At 36.9% G+C, this 12,771-nt stretch overlaps 1 protein-coding gene across 4 annotated transcripts in view; it reads right to left on the bottom strand.

Moving 5' to 3' along the window:
• LOC149786835 (uncharacterized) overlaps positions 1–12,771 on the bottom strand; it is an 81,575-nt gene that overhangs the window by 27,119 nt on the left and 41,685 nt on the right. The window contains exon 2 of one of the 4 annotated variants that reach the window (XM_089977358.1): positions 9,512–9,606. The exons of the other annotated variants lie outside the window; for them this stretch is intronic. The gene's annotated coding sequence lies outside the window, so the exon portion shown is untranslated. The remainder of the gene's footprint in view (positions 1–9,511; positions 9,607–12,771) is intronic. 4 annotated transcript variants of the gene reach the window in all.

The raw sequence follows: 12,771 nt of genomic DNA, 5'->3' as shown, positions 1-12,771 counted from the left end.
AAATATTTACCTTAAAAATTCTGCATCTTAATCCATATTTCTAATTTTGCAAGTTGTCCCATACATACAAAATCGTCTGCTACCCAATGTATCAACTTGACGTTAGAACGGATTCTCAAGAAATTCCCAAGCATATAGACTGTTTCTGAGTTCTTTAGTAATTTTTTATTATTAACAAGACGTTTTAAACACATTACATCCTATTTATTGTTGTTTCATTTCCACATAATAGCTTTTTTAAAAAAAATCTAAAATGTCTAACTTTACTAACATTTTCCCAAGATCGGTTTAGCTTGCCTAATATCTCCTGCCATTTATTGGCATTGTTACGTTGAATTTTGTAAAACTAGCTGTAAACCGGACCTAATTACTCGATTGAATTGCTGACAAAAACAGTCAAAAGTAATTTATTTCATTTCTATAGCCCGCTGGATAAACATTACATCTTTTCTGAATAGGCCGACATATCGCGAGTCATGAAAATATGGGGGTGGGGGTGGGTGCAAGAGTTAGATTTAGGCATTCTTGGTATGGATTTAAAGGCAATTGTTTATTCTTTAGAATATGAACTTATGGTGTGGTTGTCTGTGTGTGTTTCGGCGAAATTGTACAGTGAATAATAAGGTCTTTGTGATGAACCGGAAGTGAAATCTGTGTTCCATTACACGCTGGTTTGTTTACAGTCCAGCCTCTACACAAAAAAATCGACAAAAATTAAAAAAATAATGCCAGTGAACCTTTGACAAGAACTTCACCGTGAAGTCATCTTTGTAGGTATTTTTTTTTATTAAAACACGATTTATATTGATTGTCACAAAATGAAAAGTTAAGTAATGAGAAACAAATGTAGAGAATATATAGGAAAATTAATTGTGTTCTATGTCCATACGTAACAGACTTTAGTCCGTGTATAACGGGCCACTCCTGCAGGGTGTATGTGTGTGTGTGCTTGAGATGGCGCAACCGTTCAATTGTCGTATCTGTCCAACTTCTAGATTTTGTGAATTAAAAATACAGTTCATTTGTCATCTTGTTTTAGGCATGATACAATGCTTTTTTGTGTACGAGGCAAAAAAATTGCTCAAGAGTAAATAAACTTTATTTTCCATTGCCTGGCCCCGAGGACCTTCCAACGAGAGCTGTTATCATTCATGTCGTTCGAATAAATTTTCTGACAAACGTTGAACACTACTTTACCTATCATCCAACACTTACATAAAATTACATATATGTTCCATGGGATCCCTTTCTTCCGAGATTATGCGATACAGGTTGTGTAATTATCTGTACGCTTATCGCCATTGGCAAATGTTATACTTGTACAAGAAAAGTCGGCCTTGGTAATACAAGGTACAGGAATAATGACAAATTTTTATATAAACGACATTTTAAAAATAAATAAATAGACAACTCACTCCCAATAACTTTCTGGGGATATAAAGAGGGAATCTTGTCCTTACAAAATCCAACCTATCGATGAATAAGGAATGTACTGATTTAGGAAGTCCAACATGTAAAAGTTTATTTTACGTGAACAAGGCTGCAGTCGGGTTACTGTGCTTGATAGCCTGGTTATTAAAGGATATATAAAAGAGATAGGATACCGAATATACTTAGCTCATCCGATTGTGAAATATTTATCAATTAGCCGTTCTCTGACAACAAAAGAATGATTAAACAAGGAACGTATTCTGTGTTTATTTGATCTGTTATTTAAATACAAGTTGGAATTTCAGGACGTAAAATGTTAATAAATTGCCTCGAATGTAATGCAGATCGCCCCAACCACCACATCTAACATCAACTGGCGCATAAGAAATACTGCTACTACTGCTGTTACAAAACGAACAAAAACAACTACTATTAGTAGTATTACTACTACTACAGTAATCCGATATCCCATAGATTGTGCAAGATTCGAAAGACTAGACGTTCGGCCTTCATTAAGTCAGGCAAGTTATTTCAAAATGGAGTCTTTTGATCAGTTTTCAACAATGATCACTTCTGACGTTGCACAACGAAAATGGAAGGTGTTGCACACCGAAACACTACAATCGCCAATATTGTTTTCTTTTCCTCTGGATAATATCATTCTACGGGCGATTGTAGATCTACCTTTTGGGATAAAAAGGAAAGGAAAAGAAAAATAGAAAGAAAAAAACGAGTTTTCAAAATTATGCTTTTTGCTACATAATTTTCATTACGTGATAAGTTGATACATACATACATACATACATACACAGATACATGCATACATACATACATGTATACATACATACATACATGAATACATACATACATATATACATGCATACACACATACATACATACATACATACATACATGCATACATACATGCATACATACATACATACATACATATATACATACATACATGTATACATCCATACATACATATATACATGCATACATACATACATACATACATACATAGATACATATATATATACATACATACATACATACATACATGCATACATACATACATACGTACATATATACATGCATACATACATACATACATACATACATGCATACATACATACAGCCATACATACATACATACATACATACATATATACGTGCATACATGCATACATACATGCATACATACATACATACATACATACATACATGCATACATACATACATATATACATGCATACATACATACATACATACATACATACATACATACATGCATACATATATACATGCATACATACATACATACATACATACATACATACATGCATGCATGCATGCATGCATGCATGCATACATACATACATACATGGACAGATAAAACTTTACTCATCATAACTTTCGATTTCATGGGGTATATACTATTCATGTAAATTTAGCTATCTCATTAACTCATCATTCGTAAGTGATTAAGACCACTTCAGACAAGAGGATTTTGTTGTCAGATGACAATCTGCGGCGACTAAGCCTTCTTTCATATACTTGATGCAAACAGGAAATCCTTAACCCATTACAGCTGTACATTAGACACTTTCTGGATGAGGACAAGCGCAGCTACAATGATTAATGTGTGTTGTGTTGTGTGTGTGTGTGTATATATATTTTTGAAGTGTTATTCTATGCGCTCAATGTACCTAATACATGTATAAGCCATGGAAACGACTGTCTGTCGAATGCCAGTATAACACTGTATAACGACAGTATGGCTGCCTCTGACATTGCTTCTTCTCCGTAAAATCTCCTACATCTATATTATAGATGAGCAAATATATTGGGTAATATTACAAATCGTTCCTGTTGGCGACGTGTGATCTAGTCTAAGATTATGTTGAGCAGAAAACACAGCCATCACGATCAATACATTTAGGAAAAACCCATTATGAATGTTTATGCCAAGCATATTCGAAGAAACAATCTCCTTTTAGCCACGACCTAGTATTATTTTTTAAAACTTTATCAACGATGGTATTGCACGTTTAGACAAGGAAGTGATTCATGCATATTTCTTACATTTCAACCTGAATCTAATGTGGTTTGATGGTCCATATATACATGCGTATGCATCGGCTTTGTCAATAGTTACCTCTGTGAGAATGGGATAGTGCTTTCTGTGGATGACGCAATGGTTCATTTTTCTGGGTTGGGGTATAGGTTTTTAAATATAGACTTTAAACAGCCTCTAAATATGTACTTGTCGTATTAATAGATGGCATTTTCTTTTGTCGGAATACTGTTAATTACAAGGATGTTGGACATACAGACAATAATTAAATTGTTTGTTTAGAAATAGTTTAAATCCACATATGTTAACGTTCAATCAAGTACAAAAATGTTTTATTCAATAATAACACTACATGTCATCTTTTTGGTCTTAGGTGGGAACATATATTCAAATTATTATTGATAGAATGTTTAAACAGAATTCAACCTGACAATGTTATACTTAGAATCGGTCACTTTTTGGGGGGGGTGTGTGGGGTGTGGGGTGGGGTGGTGTATTCAGCGTGCCAGATATAACTGTGAGCAAGCAAACATTTCTTTTATAGGGTGACTAAACCTTCTGTGTGAAATTTTAAAAGTTTCTTCCAGTAAAAAAAAGTTATTTGACGTGAAAGAAAAGTAAATTTCAACATACATACAGATGCGATATTAGGACCCCCCCCCCCCCAAAGTAGAACGACATGTTTAATATAGCTAACAGTATTTACAACAAAAAAGATGTATGTATGTATGTATGTATGTATGTATGTATGCATGCATGCATGCATGAATGGATGGATGGGTGGATGGATGGATGTTATAAAACCACGTGAAATTACGTTATTATTTAAATATTGATACAAGGCATGACTGCTTATAATGTGCTTTTAACCCTGAATAAATTTTATGATCTGTTTTATTTATTTGCTTTCCTGTTTATATGTTTGTATAATGATCGAGCGATCAAGAGACTAATTGTTATCGGATTACTCTCGATTGCAATAAGGCAAATTCCAAAATCGGAACTGATTACTGCATTACGTAGTGGCAGAACGAATCGTCGAGAGTGTTTCTGGAGGGATTTAAGCAGAAACGCGTTTTACAATTGATCATTCTTGTTCGGTCGTTTTGGCGATCATGGGTATGACTGAGTAAACTGCTCCCAAATAACCATAACTCGGCTTCTCAAAAGCTCGATGTATGTCATCTACAATGTACCTTTATAGGAATGAATATAATCAGGAAATATTTTGTCTTTCAATTATGCATGCTTACATTTCGTGCTTGTGGATGCAAAAGACAGGAACTTAGCTTTCTGCTAATGAAGTATGTTACAGATTCAAAGGTGTTTTCAGCTTGTAGAGAAAACAATTTGTATCTAATACCTACAGGTATTGGCCAAGAACTGTTGCCTTAGTTGCTTCTGATTGACACATCTAGCTATTTCATTTAAATCCCCATTAAAATGTCAAAATGAAGTTAAAATTCCACATCGCATTAATTGTCGCCCATGTTAGTCTAAGTGACATTTATATAAGTAAATGTGAAAACGTGATTTATCTTTCCTTTGAACAGCGCTCTTTCATGTTGAAAGAACCAGTCAGAGGAACTTGATTTCATGACGTACTGAGATGCTCTATTACACTGTTACAATGCCAGAAATGTAATATATTTTTGTAGTTTGTTCGAATTACAGTATTAAGTGGATTGATTCAGCCATCATTTACATTTGAGTACCCATCAAATATCAAAATAAAGTTTCATCACACGTTAATTGTGGCCCATAATACGAAGCGTGGCATTAACGACACGCGGTACTAATTCGTGTCATATGATGCATTCACGGAAACACATTATTTTTTTAAAATTCAGTTTCTGTTAATCTCTGCATGCTCAGGACCAAACCCTATGCATGAGATCTTACAGCATAGAACTATCCTTGATGTATCATTCTGCCATGAGGAAACTATCTGAGTCACGTCATTGAAGACTACATCTGCTTTCAACTTGCGTCACCCATTCCGCACAAAAGGAATAAATCGCTGCTTTCATTATTGGGGTTCGTAAACTAGGCAAGTAAACACGCCACAAAAAACCCACCACTACCCACGCACCCACCCCGACAAATGACTGTAGATGAGGAATACCTCTTGTCCATGCCCAGTCATATATATGATCTCCTTTGAAAATAATCTTATTTAACTTTTACTTCGTATTATCAACAAGTTATTGCTTCCGAAACCCGAGTATCCTCTTTTTCATGGTATCCACTTCTAGACTGATCTAATATTTTTTAATTTGTTATGATTAGTTTCGCGAGTATTATATCCCTCCTTGATTTACTTGTCAGACGTTTGATAGTAACAGAGAGCACAGTTAAACAGTGTGCATAGTTCTGCTTGTCAAATGTTACACTAGTGGATGTTTAGACATATTGTAAGTCTGCGTAAACCAAAATTAATATTTATTTGAGCTTCATTAAAAACAATATCAGAATAAATATTAACAGAGTTTTCCAATCAAGAGCAGCTTTGTCTTTGTCTGCTATCACTTGTATCTCACTGGAGCTTAAGATTCAGATATATTACTATCGATTCTTTGTCACATTATGCACTGAATGAGTAAATGATCAACGTGGCTATGTTCTTGCTGTATACCTGTGTTCAAAGCAGGTGATTCATATTTCATATATATTACTTAACATTCCTCCAAAACAAATATAATTAAAGGTTAAGTAAAGGAGACATAAGCCAATCGAATTACAGTAATGGAGACATAAGCCAATCGAAATACAGTAATGGAGACATAAGCTAAACCAAATACAAAATATAAAGCTCTACAATATTCACTGAAGAAAACCTGGAGCGCACAAAAATCAAGAGGGTTCGTCAGAATAAAGTAAAATCTTTGAGACTTAACTGGTCAAATCTAGAGCTTACTGTTTGAAAACATAGCTAACAAATTCAAACTGGTGACCATAATTACTCAGTAAATGATACACTATCTAGCATAATATATTTGGTTGCATGGATTTTATCCAGTGTGTAAGGTACACCATCCAATTTAGACAAATGCACACATTTTACTACCCCCCCCCCCCCGCCCTGGCTATCCCTGGCAAAAGTTGTCGTACCTGTTTAATTTTTGAAAAATCTTTCACAGGTAGACAAATGGTGTTCATTTTGCTTGCTGTTAACGAACGGAACCAACATACTTCATAGGTGGCAGGGCCAGATCAGATAAAGTGTGTGTGTGTGTGTGTGTTTCCAAAATTATAAAAGTGCCCTTAGTTTCCTTGAAAGAGCACCAAAGCAAATGTGTGTGTGTGCTTGTTTACTCAAAGTGTGCATAATATCCAATAAACATGCGCAACAATAAAACGATGGTGACATTTCAAGTGAGCAGTGAGTGTACGTGTGTGTGTGTGTGTGTGTGTGTGTGTGTACGTTTTTAGCCGGGTGGTGTGTGTGTGTACGTTTTTAGCCGGGTGGTGGTGGTCAGGAAACCTTGGATACATCCCCTACCCCAACTTCCCCGATCCGGCCCTGGGTAGAAACCTAATTGTGAATTAACATGTGGAACAACAGTAAGGCTATCCTTTGCACTCTACTGGACTACTCTCTCTCTTTCTTTAAAATAAAACAAAAAACAAACAATTTTTTTAACGGAACTTTTAATACTTTGTTGCCAATATAGTGCTGAGGAAATATGAGCTAAGTGCCTTTCCCAAGGACAAACTGGTTTACCAACTGAGCTGCTTCGGCTATCGTGGTACTAGTCAATTCAAATGATTACATGGTTCGAGACCAAATTTATATCTCACAGCGTAGACACAACCTTGTTACATTGTTCTGTGTTGAATAAACCATATGAGCCACGCCCTCTTTAAAACTAGACGTGCTTGAAACTTATAACACATATTTCCCACCTAAGGAATAAAAACGGTACTTACATTGATGGGGTTCATAAACAAAAGCCATTAAAAAACCCACAGCACACACCCATCAAAAGAAAACCACGAAAATTCACAAATATAATATTGTTTCCATATCATTTCAATTAATGAAAGTATTATCTTTGAAAAGACAATTTTTTACTTTTCATTACCAGTCAATCATGGCCTCGCAAACTCGTATATAATCGATTTTATATTCATCCATTTCTAGACTGGTGCCATGTGAGTTCTATAATTATACACTTATAAAGACTGGAAATTAAACTACGGTCATGTTCAATGACAAACCAAGACTATAAACTGCACGAATCGATCGCTTGATAACATTGTGATGTACTGTCATTTGTAATTCTCGAATAGGCAGGTGGAATATGAAACAGTCTTCTTGATAGGAAGTACCCATCCAAAATTTTGATTCGGACTTATTTTCCTCAAAATTATAGCCTTAATTGGGGCAAAACAAAGGGTGAGAAAGCTAAATTAGTTATGTCAGAAGTCAAGTAGTTAATGTCATATACTATATTGTATATTTGTTTAGTTATTTATAGATTGAAAGACATGAAAGCAAAAACGTACTATCAACAGGCGGAACACTCGTGTTGTCTCTACCCCTCTTCCACCCCAAACAGATGCAGCAACTCCACACCCATGTTCAAAGTGTCATAGCACACACTAACAGAAAAAGCAGCGCAGCATGCACACAGACACACATACACATACAAATTACATAGTCTCTACTATATCATCACTACTACAACCACATCTCTGCCTATGGTGATGCCTCGCCTAGTTTCTATGGTGTGATGATAATGAGCATAGTTTTATGTCATCTAGACTGGACCCAAGTCCATCTCTGGTTCAACATCACTGGATGTTGGTACGCCTTTTATGTTGTTATTGTTCTAAGGTTTAGCGCCATTCTTCAGCACAAGATAGGCTATACATGGCGGCCAGTATAACTGGTGGAGGAAGAACCCTGGAAATCCCAGTTAAGAACCACCGACCCACGAGAAACTACTGGCAGGCTTTCCCACGTAACCATGCTAGCCGAGCCTTGGACTCGAACCCACGCAGACACATGTGAGATGGTAGTGATCCGGAACGGTGAGCACTTTAGACCACTCGGCCACTCGGGGTCCCCGCCTTTTATGCAATTTGATCGAAAGGTATAATCAAACATTTCTTTCGCGTTGCTCTGTGAATAGTCCGTCGAAGTTTGGCGAATAAAACTCCAAGATAGACCTGGGAACGGACGCACCCTCCCTATTGTTGTATCAGTTAAGGGTACATAACAGGGGCCGTTTGGGGGCTGTTCGGGACCAGTGCGAAATGAGGACATTGGGCGCCAAGTCTACGTTCTATGTCACTGAAGAAATTCTGTGAAATATTCATAGAAGAACGCAGGTTTGTTTTCAATATCAAATTTATTTTGAAATAATCTGCTTTAATTGTAATCTGTTTTAAACGAACTCAGTCTACTTTTCGCTCTACCCACTGCTTGCCACCCCGGTGCGATTCACGCCTTGCTACGGTCGCTACTGCATATAATTAAACGAAGTAAACTATACGTTGTATGTACTAACTTAATACCTTTAGTAAACTCTCACCCGGAAAAAATAAATAAATGAAAAAAACTCAGATACAACATAATACATTTAGAGAGTGTGTGTTGTGTCGTGTGTGTGTGTGTGTGTGTGTGTGTGTGTGTTATGTAGATCAAGTATGTCCAGAAATATATTTATTTAGAAAAGGAAATATTAAAATTTGATACTATGAACTAAATGGGTGATCTCTGAAGTTTAATGCATTTAAACAGATCAGAGCAACCTCTAATGTATCACTGCTGTTTGCGACGCTGGCTCGTTCTCGATGGGCTCCCGTTATAGAAGACAATTCTTATATGATATAGTGAAAATGGTTTATAACGGTGCAAACATCGCCTAAACTGCATATTGGACAATTACATTATGAGGATGGGTTGGTTGATTGGTTGGACGGACATTTTTAAATACAATATTGGAATTTTCATGCCGAGGAAATAAGAGCCAAGTGTCTGTATTAAGGACATACCGAGGCAGCCGATCCGGGCTGGACTGGGGTGATATCAAGCCCTCGACTCTTGGATTACGAATCCGACGCTCTTCCAAATAATATACCGCGGCCTCCTGCAAATAAGCGGGACATGCAAGTAACAGGTAGCAGCAGAGAGACTGAGCCCACCAACTATTTCGTCAAACAGAACCTTCTATCGAAAACACTCTTGATAGAAGATTTGTCTTCACAAAATAAACCCTTCTAGTCAGAAAACACTGATAAATAGGCTTTCTCCGCTGACCAGAAGGGTTATCTCATGAAAAATATCTACCTATATAACTACTTCTCGATACAAGGGTTTACTAGACGAAACATTCGGTGTTGTTTCAGTCTCTCTGCTGCTCAAAATGCAAGCATTTTTAATGCAAGCATTTTTAATACAAAGTATTTCTGCTGAAATAATTGTTTGTTTTTCAGGAATTTTTGCAAGTGTGGCCTCACTCTGCTGCTGTAAATTAAATTATCAGTTATCAAATAATGGCAAATATCGGAGAAGCTCTCACAACTAGATTAGCTCGAGAATGACTTCAAGCAATCAAACAATTTCTTCCTGTTCGTGATAGTGTCAGAGAAAAATTGCAAGCGAGACAGCAATGGCGAGAAGGTTTCGTAGAGTTGACAGAGGAATTATTCAAACCTGTCACTGCAGTCACTGGAAAAGTTTTAACTGCAATCGCAGGAAGAACTCCCGAGGATGTTGAAAGAGAGGCTGGAAAACCACAGCGAGGTTTGCTTCAAGCAACAGAACAACTTAGTGAACAACAAGCTGTAGCTGATCCAGTTGCAGTAGGTCCACTTGCAACTGTCAAAGCATCATTTATAGACAAATTTACTGATGATGGTATCGAAGAAATAAAAAATATTCCACTGAGGGACAAAGAGGAACTTAAACAGTTTTCTGTTTGGATTGTTGATAATTTTCATCGTAAACATGAATTTCTAACACCAGAAACTATTGAAAAAGGTATAACTCAAGATGAGTGGACTGATTATGTGTATAAAATAAATCGAGGTATATCCCGAATATCTAAAACTGACGATACTTATAATTTTATAAAAACAGGTGTAGTTGGGTATAATAAACAATTGAGAGATAAAAGAAAAAAAGAAAAACAAGAAGAAAAAGAAGCGAAAATACAAGCGAAGGAAGAGCGAAAGCGAGCTCTGGAACAGAAAGCGCAAGAACCTAAAAAAAAACGAGGAAGACCACCAAAAACACTAACTAGTGCAATTACAGTGCCACACCAAGATATCCCAGATCCTTCTCCTCCGACTCCAGAAAAAGATATTCTTGAAGAACTTGAGTTGTTTGAACCTAAAACTGGATCTGGTCTAGCTATTTGTCCTGATAATATCATCAATGATGTATCACGGCTGGAAGTTCTTATCGGAGGGAAACGTGCCGGGAATAACTCACCAGAAGTAATTAATGAGGCCGCGAGTATCTGCCAAAGATTGTTTCAAAATAAAATTATAGACTCTCATATTTATCGGGAATTTATTGATGAGCTCATCGACGATTATAGAAATATTAATTAGATAACATGATCATACACAACGCTCAACCTAACCCGGTCAGAGTAGTAAACTCACGATTACCAGTCTATCAAGTAACTTACGGAGATGGTCTTGGTGATGTTATTCAGGGTTTGTTTAGAAGAATGGGTCCTAAGGCGTTACCAATCGCAAAACAATTATTGATGAAAGCTATTGATGTTGTCAAGGATAAAACCTCTGGAGCAATTGGTAATCTTGCGGGTAAAGCATTCACAGTAAATCAAGGACAGACTGGCGCGGTTAATACGTAAACCTCAAAGAGGTTCGCCGAAAGCGGTCCAACCAGTAAAATTACCAAGCACAGAACTTATGCCCGCGGATGTCAGTAAAGTAATAAATCATGCCGCAAATCAAAAACTAACAGACTTGGTAAACCAGGGAATACCCGAGCAAATAAATACGAGTCTGATATCAGGAAGTGGTCTTCGTTTTAGACGACGATAATTTATATAAAATGTTTAGACGTGTATCAGATCCAGCGTTCGATATGGATGCACCAATACTCAAAGATGAGTCTGTGCGCGATTATCAGTATTATTCTTATGAAGCAACAACACCCATTCAACGCGGACGAATTGAATTACAAGTTCATGATACAAGTAGATATTTCTTACCCGCTGAAGCATTCCTTGAAGTCACGGGGGAACTTGTAACAGATGTTGTCGCTGATACAGAATACGGAGCTAATGTCAGAGTTGGTTTTGTTAATAATGGCATCATGGCATTATTCAAAAGTGCTTCATACAACATCGATGGAAAGGAAATTGAGATAATTCAGGATAATGTTGATGTTGCTACAACAATTATCGGGTTAGCACGATACTCAGATGATTACACTAGATCAGCTGGTCCGACTATGATGTTTGCTAAGGATAATTCTAATCATCCGGATGGTAGATCTATCATTGTGAGACAACCAACAAACTGTGATACTCCTCCCGTTGCTATTAATACAGTAGAAGATTTAGCATTTCCCAACCCTAATTAAAATCTTGGTTTTGCTACACGTAAATTAATGTTATCGGGTAATCGTAGAAAATTTTCATGTGTAATTCCACTGTCTCACATCTTCGGATTTTGCAGAGGTGTTCGGAAGGTTACTTTTGGAGCCAAGCATACACTTGTACTTCACCGAAAAGGTGATGATAACGACGCTATCTGGCGAGAAGACGGCGTTGCTGCCGTTAAAGTAATATTATTCAAGCTTGTGTTGTGGATGCCAGTAATGTCCCCATCGATCACTGAAGAACAACGGCTACTCTCTTTCATGGACACAGGTGGTAAATCACTGATATCATGGTTAACAACATCCACAGCTTCCATTCAAGGCGCCGGTGCCGGGCAATTCACGTGGCACATAGCATCACAGCAAGGAGTGTCAGCACCACGACATATTTTCGTTGCACTCCAGGCTAATGCGAGAGTAAATTCACAATTACAAAGTCATATGATATTTGACAAACTTAATGTCTCTGAAGTTTCGCTGCGAATAAACGGGCATCAAGAACCATCCGAAGACATATTGATAAATTTTGAAAACAATCAAGTCGCACGTGCGTATCATCGTCTGATGACATTTATGGGACGTGATCAAAATATTGATACCGGGTTGCAGATATCACAGTTGGATTTCACAACGCTGTATCCGATTTATTACTTTTCGCTGGAACATCTTGATT

The sequence above is a fragment of the Sinohyriopsis cumingii genome, chromosome 12, assembly GCF_028554795.1.
Source record: "Sinohyriopsis cumingii isolate HCF-2022 chromosome 12, ASM2855479v2, whole genome shotgun sequence".
NCBI lineage: Eukaryota > Metazoa > Mollusca > Bivalvia > Unionida > Unionidae > Sinohyriopsis > Sinohyriopsis cumingii.
This window is presented reverse-complemented; position numbering and strand designations above follow the sequence as displayed.